This window comes from Hylobates moloch, unplaced genomic scaffold, assembly GCF_009828535.3.
Source record: "Hylobates moloch isolate HMO894 unplaced genomic scaffold, HMol_V3 SCAFFOLD_13, whole genome shotgun sequence".
In the NCBI taxonomy this organism is placed as follows: domain Eukaryota; kingdom Metazoa; phylum Chordata; class Mammalia; order Primates; family Hylobatidae; genus Hylobates; species Hylobates moloch.
The window spans coordinates 101,065,759-101,078,793 of NW_026652288.1; the positions used below are offsets into that span (position 1 = coordinate 101,065,759).

A 13,035-nucleotide genomic window follows, 5' to 3' on the forward strand; every position below is an offset into this window, starting at 1 on the left:
AGGAGGCTGAGGAAATTTCTCAGTTCCCAAGGAAGCCATGTTCTGCGTTGCTCTCCTCACATTTGGAAAAGGACAATGGAAAAGAAAGGTACTCTCAGAGGATTAAATAAAGATTCATAGAGAATAATGAATTGGAGCCTGTTATGGGAAGTGGAACTTGGGTTCCATCAATACACATTACCAATCTTTAAGGTAAGAAATTGCCTCATGTTTGCCCAAAAGAAATTAAGAACTTTTATAGTCAAGTTATTCTTGATGCTTCCCATTTTCCACATGTCAAAATGGTTTGTATATTAGTGTGTATGTGGATGCAAAATTTGTCTTTTTAGCATATAGGACTCTGATTGAGAGGAGCTCTAACGGGATTTGGGGTATTGGTAAAATTTTGCAGTATATTCATTGAGGAAAGAAATAGAATATTTTATGCGCAGAAGAGAGATGTAAATATTTGTGATCAAGAGAGAAGTCCTTGGTAGGTCACATTATTTTTCACAACTATTAACGTCTCCTTCTCTGTGAGAGGTTTATACTTGCTCATTAATTGCTGTGTTACTTGTCAATGGCACCTATGGGAGGAATTTTTTTAGTTTTTTTGAAACGGAATCTGGCTCTGTCGCCCAGGCTGGAGTGCAGTGGCAAGATCTCGGCTCACTGCAACCTCCGCCTCCCAGGCTCAAGTGATTCTCCTGCCTCAGCCTCCCAAGTAGCTGGAATTGCAGGTGGCTGCCACCACACCTGGCTAATTTTTGTATATTCAATAGAGATGGGGTTTCACCATGTTGGCCAGGCCAGTCTCAAACTCCTGACCTCAGGTGATCCGCCTGCCTTTGCCTCCCAAAGTGCTAGGATTACAGGCATGAGCCACTGTGCCTGGCCTATGGGAGGAATTTACATCTACCATACACTGACATGGAGTATAGCCTTGTAACATGTTTTGGTTAAGATTACTAGTAAACATGGTGTATTCCACAGATAATCAAAGCTCTTAAAGGCATTTCAAGTTCCTGCCTGCTCTCTTGCCCCTCAGTCTTTGGTCATAAGAATGTACAGGGCCCACATGGGAGGTGCACTTTTTGTATAGATCTCAGAATACAAAAACTCGAAGGTCAGAGATAAAACACATCCACAGACTAGAGTAAAGCACAGATGAAACATGTCAGTGTAATGAGAAATAAACATTTCGCTTTTTAAAAAGGTACGAAGAAGAGAAGTGTTCTAACCACAAAACCACCATTTCCCTGCTTATATTTGAGTAGAGAGCAAGATTCAATTGAAAGCAAGATTTTTAAAGCTGCACACTCTTTTATTTTTATTTATTTGTTTATTTATTTATTTATTTTGAGACAGAGTCTTGCTCTGTTCCCCAGGCTGGAGTGCAGTGGCGCAATCTTGGCTCACTGCAAGTTCTACCTCCCAGGTTCAAGCGATTCTACTGCCTCAGCCTCCCAGGTAGCTGGGATTACAGGCGTGCGCCACCATGCCCGGCTGATTTTTGTATTTTTAGGAGAGATGAGGTTTCTCCATGTTGCTCAGGCTGCTCTTGAACTCCCGACCTCAGGTGATTCGCCTGCCTTGGCCTCCCAAAGTGCTGGGATTACAGGCATGAGCCACTGTGCCTGGACTTATTTTTATTTTTATTGTTTTTGTTGTTGTTGTTTTGTGTTTTGTTTTGTTTTGTTTTTTTTGAGATGGAGGCTTGCTCTGTTGCCCAGGCTGGAGTGCAGTGGTATGATGTCTGCTCACTGCAACCTCTGCCTCCAGGTTTCAAACAATTCTCCTGCCCCAGCCTCCTGAGTACCTGGGATTACAGGCTTCCACCAGCATGCCTGGCTAATTTTTGTATTTTTAGTAGAGATGGGATTTCACCATGGTGGCCAGGCTGGTCTCAAACTCCTGACCTCAGGTGATCCACCTGCCTCAGCCTCCCAAAATATTGGGATTACAGGCGTGAGCCTGCATGCCCGGCCAAGACCCACACTCTTTAAAAGTGAGGGTTTGTTCTGTTTGAAATATGGCACACTCAGACCCACACTTTTTAGGGAAGAGAGTCTGTGCTATTTGAAATATATGTGCACATCCTTATAATTTGCAATACAATTCAAGATCTATATCATGCTAGATTCTATGCAGGAGCAGAAAGTAAGACTACAGCTCAGCCTTATGTTCCATACTGTAAGAACAACCTTTTGCAAATCAGGTCTCTCTGGGCTTCAGATTCTTCATCAGTCAAACCGAAATATATACCCTGTATAACAATCCTTAAGGATTTTTCGAAGATCCAAAAAGATATGAAATGTCAAAATATTTTATAAGATTTACATCAATATGCAAATTTTGTTGTATGAAATTAAAAAGATATACTCTTCAACAACACTGATACTAGGGAGAGCCATTCTGTCCTTGAAAATGAAATAGTTGTTTGCATTTTACATGGAGAATGTGTTTGTTGCACATTCAAATATGCAAAACTTCCACTAAAATATGGCAAAAGAAAACATGCACTTGTATAAAAGAAACCCTAAGGCTCTGTGCATATATCAACACATCCTTGAGCAGAGAACAATTACATGTAGGCAATAAAAAGACCACAGATTTGATCACCCTTAAAGTACAGCAGAAATTGATATCCATACAAAGATTGTTTGCTAAAATTGTATTCAGTTGCTCTGGAGGCCAAAATTCTAATTTTCATCACTTTCTGAACATGATTTTTTCTTTTTCAAAGAAACAAATACTGAATGCTTTTTATTATTCTTTCTTAAATCTCTTACCAACAACACTTTATATGCAATTACAATGAAAAAGGGACTATTTTATTTAAATCTTCATCATTTTACATTGTATGAGAGAAGATGATTCAAGATAAGTGATGAGAACTGAATTCCAATGATGTGCTAAATACTGAGCCAATCAAGCTGCCGAAATGTGTTGCTCATTTAATCTGTCACTGAGTTTCTGTTTAAAACAAGTGTGCAAATTTTGGGGCATATTGACCTACTGTATATTTTTGTGATAAGAAGATAAAAAGTACAGGAACTTTTTTTCTCATTAGGTGATGTCCTTAACTGCAAGTTATTAATACAACTCACTGAAAAACTACCAATGACATTCTTCACAGAATTATAAAAAAAAAATTCTAAAATTCATATGGAACCAAAAAAGAGACCTATTAGCCAAAGCAATCCTAAGCAAAAAGAACAAAGCTGCAGGCATCACATTACCCAACTTGAAACTATACTAGAAGTCTACAGTAACTAAAACAGCATGGTACTAGTATGAAAACAAACACATAGTCCAATGGAACAGAATAGAGAGCCCAGAAATAAAGCTGATCTTTGACAACCACCTGATCTTTGACAAAATTAACAAAAACAAACAAAGGCAAAAGGATTCTCTATTCAATAAATGGTGCTGGGATAACCAGCTAGCCATATGCAGAAGACTGAAACTGGACCCCTATTTATACCATATACAAATATCAATTCAAGATAGATTAAATACCTAAATGTAAATCCCCAAACTATAAAAACCCTCAAAGAAAACCCAGGCAATACCATTCTGGACATAGGCCCTGGTAAAGATTTCATGACAAAGAAGCCAAAAACAATGGCAACACAAGCAAAAATTGTCAAATCTAATTAAACTTATGAGCGTCTGTGCAGCAAAAGAAACTATCAACAGAGTAAATGGACAGTCCACAGAATGGGGGAAAATATTTGCAAACTATGCATCCAGTCAAAGGGCTAATAACCAGAACCTATAAGGAACTTAAGTAAAGTAACAAGCAAAATCTAACAACCCCATTAAAAAGTGGGCAAAGGACATGAACAGTTGCATTTCAAAAGAAGACATACATGTGACCAACAAGCATATAAAAAATGCTCAACATCACTAATCATCAGAAAAATGTAAATTAAAACCACTATGAGATATCATGTCACACCAGTGAGAATGGCTATTATTAAAAGGTCAAGAAATAACAGATGCTGGCGAGGTTGCACAGAAAAGGGAACACTTATACACTGCTGGTGGGAATGCAAATTAGTCCAGCCACTGTGGAAAGCAATTTGGTGATTTCTCAAAGAACTTAAAACAGAACTACCATTTGACCCAACAATCCCATTATCAGGTATATAAAGGAATAGATATCATTTTATCATAAAGACACATACATGTGCATGTTTATTGCTGTGCTGTTCACACTAACAAAGACATGGAATCAACCTAGATGCCCATCCGCAACAGACTGGATAAAGAAAATGTGGTACATATACACCATAAAATACTATGCAGTTGTAAAAGAGAACAAAATCATGTCCTATGCAGCAATACGGATGGAGCTGGAGACCATTATCCTAAGTGAATTAACATAGGAACAGAAAAACAAATATCACATGTTCTCACTCATAAGTGGGAGCTAAACACTGGGTACTCATGGACCTAAAGATGACAACAATAGACAATGGGAACTACTAGAGGGGTGAAGGATTGGGGAGCAAGGGTTGAAAAACTATCTATTGGATACTGTGCTCACTACCTGGGTCATGGAATCATTTATATACCAAACCTCAGCATCACACAATATGCTCATGTAAAAATCCTGCACATGTACCCCCTGAATATAAAATAAAGTTGTAATTATTTAAAAAATAAACAAAATGAGGTAGGAGATGGAGAAATTTGATTGTAATTCACACAATGTGGTAATCACATCCACTTTCTTAGACAATTTAAGTTCTCTCACTCATCTCACTCAAATTTTCATTTAGATAATATGAACTTGTTCTTTCCCAGTTATTTTCTGTTTTAGTATTTGGTAATTTACTCTTTACAAAAATGTCTTTTTTGAATAAAAAGTATTACAATGTGATTTGTCCTAATATTAAAATATATTTAAAAGATCAAATAATATAGAAGGTGTGATGTTAGTTTGAGAAAGTTCAGATGGCTCAATGCAGCAAAATTTCAATGCAGAAATTGAATTCAGTTACTTTAGAATTCAAAAACCTAAGAATGATACAAGGGACTTAGGGGGCTCCCATGGAAAGGATGGGAGGAGTACAGATTTTCTATTTGGTTTTCTGTTCCTGCATTACTTTGCTTAGGATAATGGCCTCCAGTTCCATCAGTGTTGTTGCAAAGAACAATGGTGTTTTGTAGATTTTCTTCCTGGATTCCTATAGTTTGTGATCTTATAGTCTTGTTATGTATTTCTAAGAATTTATCCATTTCTTTTATGTTGTCCAACTTGTTGGCTTATAATTTTTGATAGTAATCTCTTATAAACCTTTGTATTTCTGTGGTATCAATTGTAGTGTCCATTCTTTCTATTACAATTTTCATTGAGTCTTCTCTTTTTTTCTTAGTCTAGCTAAAGGTTTGCTAAATTTGTTTATCTTTTCAAAAAACCAACTTCTGGTTTCATTTCAAATATAGTATTTTAATAAACGTTATGTACCCATTAAAAGGCAATCCTTCGGTGTTTCTATATTTCTTGTAACAATGCTCAGTAAATGTTGTATCTTTAAAAAATGTACCTAGGGATTCTTGCATTATCTTACTAACTTGTTCAGCCTACTTACCTCAGCTCTCTTCCTTCTGTAATGTGCAGTGCACACTGCATCAGGTAACATCTAAAATGCATGAGATATGATGACATTAACATAACAGATCATGCTGAAATTCTCTAGTCTTTCCATTATCTATGAGTTAAAACTCTGACTCTTTAACATGGACTAGAAGCCCTACATGATCTGGCTCTCTCTTACCACCTAGCTTCATCTTTTCCCATTTTGACTCCTGTCCCTCCAATTTTGTGCACTGTGCAATTTCACATCCAGGTCATGCTTTGTGATGACCCTGGACCTTTGTACAGGCCAATTCCTTTGCCCGAAACATTTCCCACCTTTTCTACCTATTCCTAATTACAGTCGGCATAGAATGGAATATGATCCAAATTCTTCATCTTGCCTAAAGGCCTTGCAAGATCTAACCTCCACCCCTAGTTCCAGCCACATAAGCCCTCTTCTCACTCCTGTGAACACCAAGTCCTTTACCATCTCCAGTTTTCCATGCATGCCATTCTTCCCACTTGCAAGTTTGGTTTCTTTGCTCTGCTCTTCATCTGCTTTACTCTTATATGCTTCGGGTCTCATTTCACATACACTTCCCTCAGGGAAAATTTTCTCAAATTTATCTTTACATTGGAGTAGAAACTCTGTTATACATTATCTAAGCTCCTTGTAGCTTTTCTGCATAGTTTTTTTAAATCACATTTTCTAATCATATGTCTTTATCTGATTTTAAAAATTAATGTCTATTATCTACAAAAGACTTTATGATCAGTGGAAGCATAGCACTTTTCCTTGACAAGAAATCAAATCTTTCATCTAGACCTCCTGGCAGATAACAAAACAGGTAACTTAGCAGTCATTTGATAAACACTTTTAACATTTTTAAATTTTTGCCAATTTTTATTTATGCAATTAAATTGGCTTTTTGTAAGAGCTCGGCAGGAGAAACAATATGGTTTTATGCCCACTAGTCATACAGTCAAACTTTATTATATCATAATCCTTCCTCAATAGTCAGGAATGAGAATGCCGATTCCTTTTGCAATGACGATGCTAAAGAAAACATGTATTTACAATAGGACATAAAATGTGTCAAATACAGAATATCCAACATTAGTGGTAAAGCCAGTGAGTTTATCTGGCTTCCTTTTCTTTCTTTTTTTAAACTTTTATTTCAGTTTCAGTATTACATGTGCAGGTTTGTAATATGGTTAAAATACATGTCATGGGGGTTTGGTGTAGTGATTATTTCATTACCTAGGTAATAAACATAGTACCTGATGCATAGTTTTTTGATCCTCACCCTCCTCCCACCCTCCACTCTCAAGTAGGCCCCAGTGTCTAGTGTTCCCTTCTTTTGGTCCATGTGCACTCAAAATTTGGCTCCCACTTGTAAGAGAGAGAACATGCAGCATTTGGTTTTCTGTTCCTGTGTTAGTTTGCTTAGGATAATGACACCCAGGTCCATCCATGTTGCTGCAAAGGACAATAGTGTTTCCTAATTTTCTTCTAAGATTCTTACAGTTTGTGATCTTACATGTAAATCTTTAATCCATCTTGATTTGGTTTTTCTATACGGTGAAAGGTAATAGTCCAGTTTAATTCTTCTGCATACAGCTAGTCAGCTACCCAGCACCATTTATTGAATAGGGAATCCTTTCTGCACTGCTTATTTTTGTCAACTTTGTTGAAGACCAGATGGCTGTAGGTGTGTTGCTTTATTTCTCGGCTCTCAAACCTGTTCCATTGGTCTATGTGTCTGTGTTTGTGCCACTACTATGCTGTTTTAGTTACTGTAGCATTGTAGTATATTTTGAAGTTGGTTAATGTGATGCCTCCAGCTTTCTTCTTTTTGCTTAGGATTGCTTTGGCTAATTGGGCTCTTTTTTGGTTCCATATGAATTTTGGAACAGTTTTTTTTTTCTAGTTCTGTGAAAAATGACGGTAGTTTGATAGGAATAGCATTGAACTTGTAGATTGAGCAGTATGATCATTTTAACAATATTCATTCTTCCAATCAATGAGCTTAGAATGTCTCCCCATTTGTTTGTGTCATCTATGACTTCTTTCAGCAATGTCCTGTAGTTTTCCTTGAAGAGAATTTTCACCTCCTTGATTCGATGTATTTATAGGCATTTTATTTTTTGTATGTGGCTATTTTAAATGGGATTGTGTTCTTGATTTGGCTCTCAGATGGAATCTTATTGTTCTATCTCATTTTAAAGAGATAGAACTGAATTTTGGGAGTACTGGTTTGTCCTTAGTTAGATAAGTCATTAATAATAAATATAAAATACTAAGACAGTTGATTTATTTTTTGAATTACTTTTCACGTGTCTCTGGTAATTATTTTCTGGATTTCAAAATTTATATTCCCAACTCAGAATGAGTGATTTTGAGATAGTTATATTCATGCAATAATATCATGAGGCCAATGAATTAAGTGTCTGGCTTGAGGAAAGAGCATTTAAGTGCTGTCACGTCAGTGTCTCTTGGAAAGTCCTAGATTGGAAAGGGGTGGAGGTTTCTTTTACCTTTTTAGAGTAGAAGTGAATTATTTTTAAGGAAGTGTTACACTTTAGAAGCTGCAGACAATTATTCACACCTTAAGCAAATAAAGGAGGAAGCTTAACTGAGGAATGAAGGAAAATGCAAGAGAATATTAGGAACATGGGTAAGGAGGTAGGAGAAGCTCCCTCAGATGCAGAGATTAGCCGAAAAAATGTGAGTCTGAGAGTTCACATTTCCTGGTTTGCCTGTGTTTCATTTAATACTGGAACAAGCCATTTTCTTTTTCAAATAGACTTTGTAGCTGGTCTATACGCACATCTTTTTGCTCTAATATTACATTTTCCATTACCAAGAAGTAGACTGTCACCCTATTAACACAAGTGTCATATCTCACATGCAAACACCTGCACTCTTTGAAGAGAACATCACACATTCATTGCAGATAATAATGTGATCAGAAAAGGTGACGTTTTCAAGTGTTTTTTAAAGGAAGGTATGAACTTGAAAAAAATGCCCAAAGGATATATCTATTACAAAAGGTAAGGAAAATTTCACCTTTATAAGTTATAATTGGAGGCTAATTACTACATGTTTACCTTCTAAGTACTTACTACATATATTGTTACTAAAAGCCTATGCTTATGTATATTCATATTTCTGACTTCTTACATAAACATTAGCATATTATACAAATTTTCTCCACCTTCATGTATTCACTTTCAATATATCCTAGAGATCACAGCATAGAAGTATGTAAAGTTATTCCTTATTTATTTTTAAAACTGGAGGCCGGGTGTGGTAGCTAATGCCTGTAATCTCAGCACTTTGGGAGGCCAAGGTGGGCAGATCATGAGGTCAAGAGATTGAGACCCATCCTGGCCAACATGGTGAAACCCCATGTCTACTAAAAATACATGTTTCCCTTGGAGAGATGCACATGAGAGAATACGTGAGATAAGATGCTCTGTTTTGTGAAAAACTGCACAGTGGTATTGAGCAAGGAATGAAGGAATGAAAGAACATGATGTATTTATGAAAATAAAAGTGATTCCACAGGGCTGTAGCTGCAGTTACTGGAGCTGCAGTGTTATATTAAATCACACAATGCTGCACATTATTGCTGCTGCTGATTTATGATCTCTACCAAGTTCCCAAAGCTGACAGAAATTATTCTCTGAATCCTTAGGTCTCTCCCTCCATCTTCCACATTTGTTCTTTTAATATGTATCCATTTTGCCACGAACATATTCTATCATTTTTAACCTTTTTCTGAGAAAAAAAAGTCTACCTTTTATTCACATAGAAAATATGACATAAGACAAAAATTTACTTAACTGCTTCTCCCACCAACATTTGACTTTCTGGTATTCTACCATTTGTATTCTTATTTCTGTCTATTTTAGAAGAGTTGGCCTTTTACGTGATTAAGAGTTATGCTATCACCTTTACTACAGATCCCATCTCCTCCCATTACTTTGTAAACATTACATTTTTTTCTTGATCATTAAATCATCTCACTTTACCAAATTCTTGCCATCACTTAAAAAAGTGTTTTCACTATTTTATTTAAAATCGTGGATAGATGTTATGTAAAAATGTATCTAGCTCCATCTCAAATACAGAAATGTACACATTAAAAAATATTTTTCACCTTGACACAAACAAAAGAAAATCTCCTGCTAGCTTTTGAATTTGTTTGCTTTTGCTTCTTTAATTCTTTTAATTGTGATGTTAGGGTGCCGATTTTAGATCTTTCCTGCTTTCTCCTGTGGGCATTTAGTGCTATAAATTTCCATCTAAACACTGCTTTAGCTGTGTCCCAGAGATTCTGGTATGTTGTGTCTTTGTTCTCATTGGTTTCAAAGAACTTATTTACTTCTGCCTTCATTTCGTTATTTACCCAGTAGTCATTCAGGAGCAAGTTGTTCAGTTTCCATGTAGTGGTGCTGTTGTGAGTGAGTTTCTTAATCCTGAGTTCTAGTTTGATTGCACTGTAGTCTGAGAGACAGTTTGTTATGATTTCTGTTCTTTTGCATTTGCTGAGGAGTGTTTTACTTCCAATTATGTGGTCAATTTTAGAATAAGTGCAATGTGATGCTGAAAAGAATGTATATTCTGTTGATTTATGGTGTAGAGCTCTGTGGATGTCTATTAGGTCGCTAGGTCCAGAGCTGAGTTCGAGTCTTGAATATCCTTGTTAATTTTCTGTCTCATTAATCTGTCTAATATTGACAGTGGGGTGTTAAAGTCTCCCACTATTATTGTGTGGGAGTCTAAGTCTCTTTGTAGGTCTCTAAGGACTTGCTTTATGAATCTGGGTGCTCCTGTATTGGATGCATATATATTTAGGATAGTTAGCTCTTCTTGTTATGTTGATCCCTTCATCCTAAGCAAAAAAAACAAAGCTGGAGGCAGCACACTACCTGACTTCAAACTATAAAACAAGGCTAGAGTAACCAAAAAAGCATAATACTGATACCAAAACAGACATATAGACCAATGGAACAGAACAAAGACCTCAGAAATAATACCACACATCAACAACCATTTGATCTTTAACAAACCTGACAAAAACAAGCAACGGAGAGATAATTCCCTATTTAATAAATGGTGTTGGGAAAACTGGCTAGCTATATGCAGAAAACTGAAACTGGACCCCATCCTTACACCTTATACAAAACTTAACTCAAGATGGATTAAAGACTTAAATGTAAGACCTAAAACCATAAAAACCCTAGAAGAAAACCTAGGCAATACCATTCAGGACATAGGCATGGGCAAAGAGTTCATAACTAAAACACCAAAAGCAATGGCAACAAAAGCCAAAATAAATGGGATCTAATTAAACTAAAGAGCTTCTGCACAGCAAAAGAAACTATCATTAGAGTGAACACACAACCTACAGAATGGGAGAAAATGTTTGCAATCTATCCATTTAACAAAGGGCTAATATCCAGAATCTACAAGGAACTTAAAGAAATTTACAAGAAAAAAACAAACAACCCCATTAAAAAGTGGGCAAATGATATGAACAGACACTTCTGAGAAGAAGACATTTCTGTGGCCAACAAACATATGAACAAAAGCTCATCATCACTGGTCATTAGAGAAATGCAAATCAAAACCACAATGAGATACTATCTCATGCCAGTTAGAATGGTGATCATTAGAAAGTCAGGAAACAACAGATGCTGGAGAGGATGTGGAGAAATAAGAATGCTTTTACACTGTTGGTTAGTGTAAATTAGTTCAACCATTGTGGAAGACAGTGTGGCAATTCCTCAAGGATCTAGAACCAGAAATACCATTTGACCCAGCAATCCCATTACTGGATATACACCCAAAGGATTATAAATCATTCTACTATAAAGACACATGCACATGTATGTTTATTGCAGCACTATTCACAATAGCAAAGAGTTGGAACCAACCCAAATGCCCATCAATGATAGACTGGATAAAGAAAATGTGGCACATATACACCATGGAATACTATGCAGCCATAAAAAGGATGAGTTCTTGTCCTTTTCAGGGACATGAAGCTGGAAACCATAATTCTCAGCAAACTAACACAGGAACAGAACACCAAACACTGCATGTTCTCACTCAAAAGTGGAAGTTGAACGGTGAAAACACATGGACACGGGGGGGGAACATCACACACCAGGGCCTGTTGGGGGTTGGGGGGCCTAGGGGAGGGATAGCATTAGGAGAAATACCTAATGTAGATGATGGGTTGATGTGTGTATCAAACCACTGTGGCATGTGTACACCTATGTAACAAACCTGCATGTTCTGCACATGTATCCCAGAACCTAAAGTATAATAACAATAAAAAGAAAATCTCCAAATGAACAGGTATAAGATTAGCAAGTAGAAATGCTAATTTCTATGGGAAAGAGCCTGTAAGGAATCGAGATTAAATATAGACCCAGCTACCCGGGTATGAGGATTTTAAATTCTATTACCAGGGATAGAAGCATTTCTGAAATGATGGAATGAAGACCTTAGGAAATCTGCTTCTCCATAAAAGCAATGAGAGCAGTAACAAAATAAACTTTTTCAGAACTCTGAAAATTAACCGAAGACTTGAAACAATCCAAAGAGTGTTATTGAGAAAAACAGCTGGATCTCGGTAATAGCACTGGGCTTTGTGACATTGTAACTTGCCCTAATTCCCTATCCTCTCCCCAGCTCCATAGCAGGCTTGAAAATAAACAGCATGGCTGTGAATCCAGCAGCCAAGCAGCCACTGGAGGGGGAAGAACAGATTTGAAGATTCCCAAAAGCCTTGCCCACAGAGAAGGAAATGTCGCTATTTGATCTCTCAGGCAACTCACTGAAAAGCTTCATTCTAGAGCTTTTCCTTATTTGACCTGGTTCAGAACTCACTCTGAGTGAGCAGCCCTATTTCCAGCCAATTTTTCAAAAACAACAGTAGCAAGATTTTAACATTGCAGCTGCCTGAGGTGGTGCTGCTAGCTGGGGCTAACAAGGGGCTGACTGAAACCATTGAAAGAAAAAACTGAGGAAAGAGATGTCCTTGGGGACCTTTCAAAATCTCTGCCATATTCTTTAGACTCTAGAAGGCCACATTAATGAGCAGAGTTGTTCATCTGTTCAGGAAAGGCCTGAAAAGGCACTAACCTCTCATCTCATATGGAAATGCAATGGACCCAGAATAGTCAAAACAATCTTGAATATTGAAGAATAAAAGTAGATATTCATGCTTTCTGGTTTCAAAACTTACTACAAAGCTACAGTAGTTGACACTATGTGGTACTGACATAAAGACAAATATATGAATCAATGGAATATAATTTAAAGTTCAGAAATAAAGCTCAGAAATATAGAGCCATACATTCATGCAGAATCACTTTTTTTACAAGGGTGCCAAGACAATTCAACAGGGAGAGAAGACAGTCTTTTCAACAAATGGTGTGCTGGGATG

At 36.9% G+C, this 13,035-nt stretch overlaps 1 long non-coding RNA gene across 1 annotated transcript in view; it reads left to right on the top strand.

Annotated features, from left to right (window-relative positions):
- The window catches only part of LOC116480355 (uncharacterized), a 35,775-nt gene continuing 22,740 nt past the window's right edge, over positions 1-13,035 (top strand). The window contains exon 1 of the long non-coding RNA XR_004251265.2: positions 1-192. This is a non-coding gene — a long non-coding RNA (uncharacterized LOC116480355). The remainder of the gene's footprint in view (positions 193-13,035) is intronic.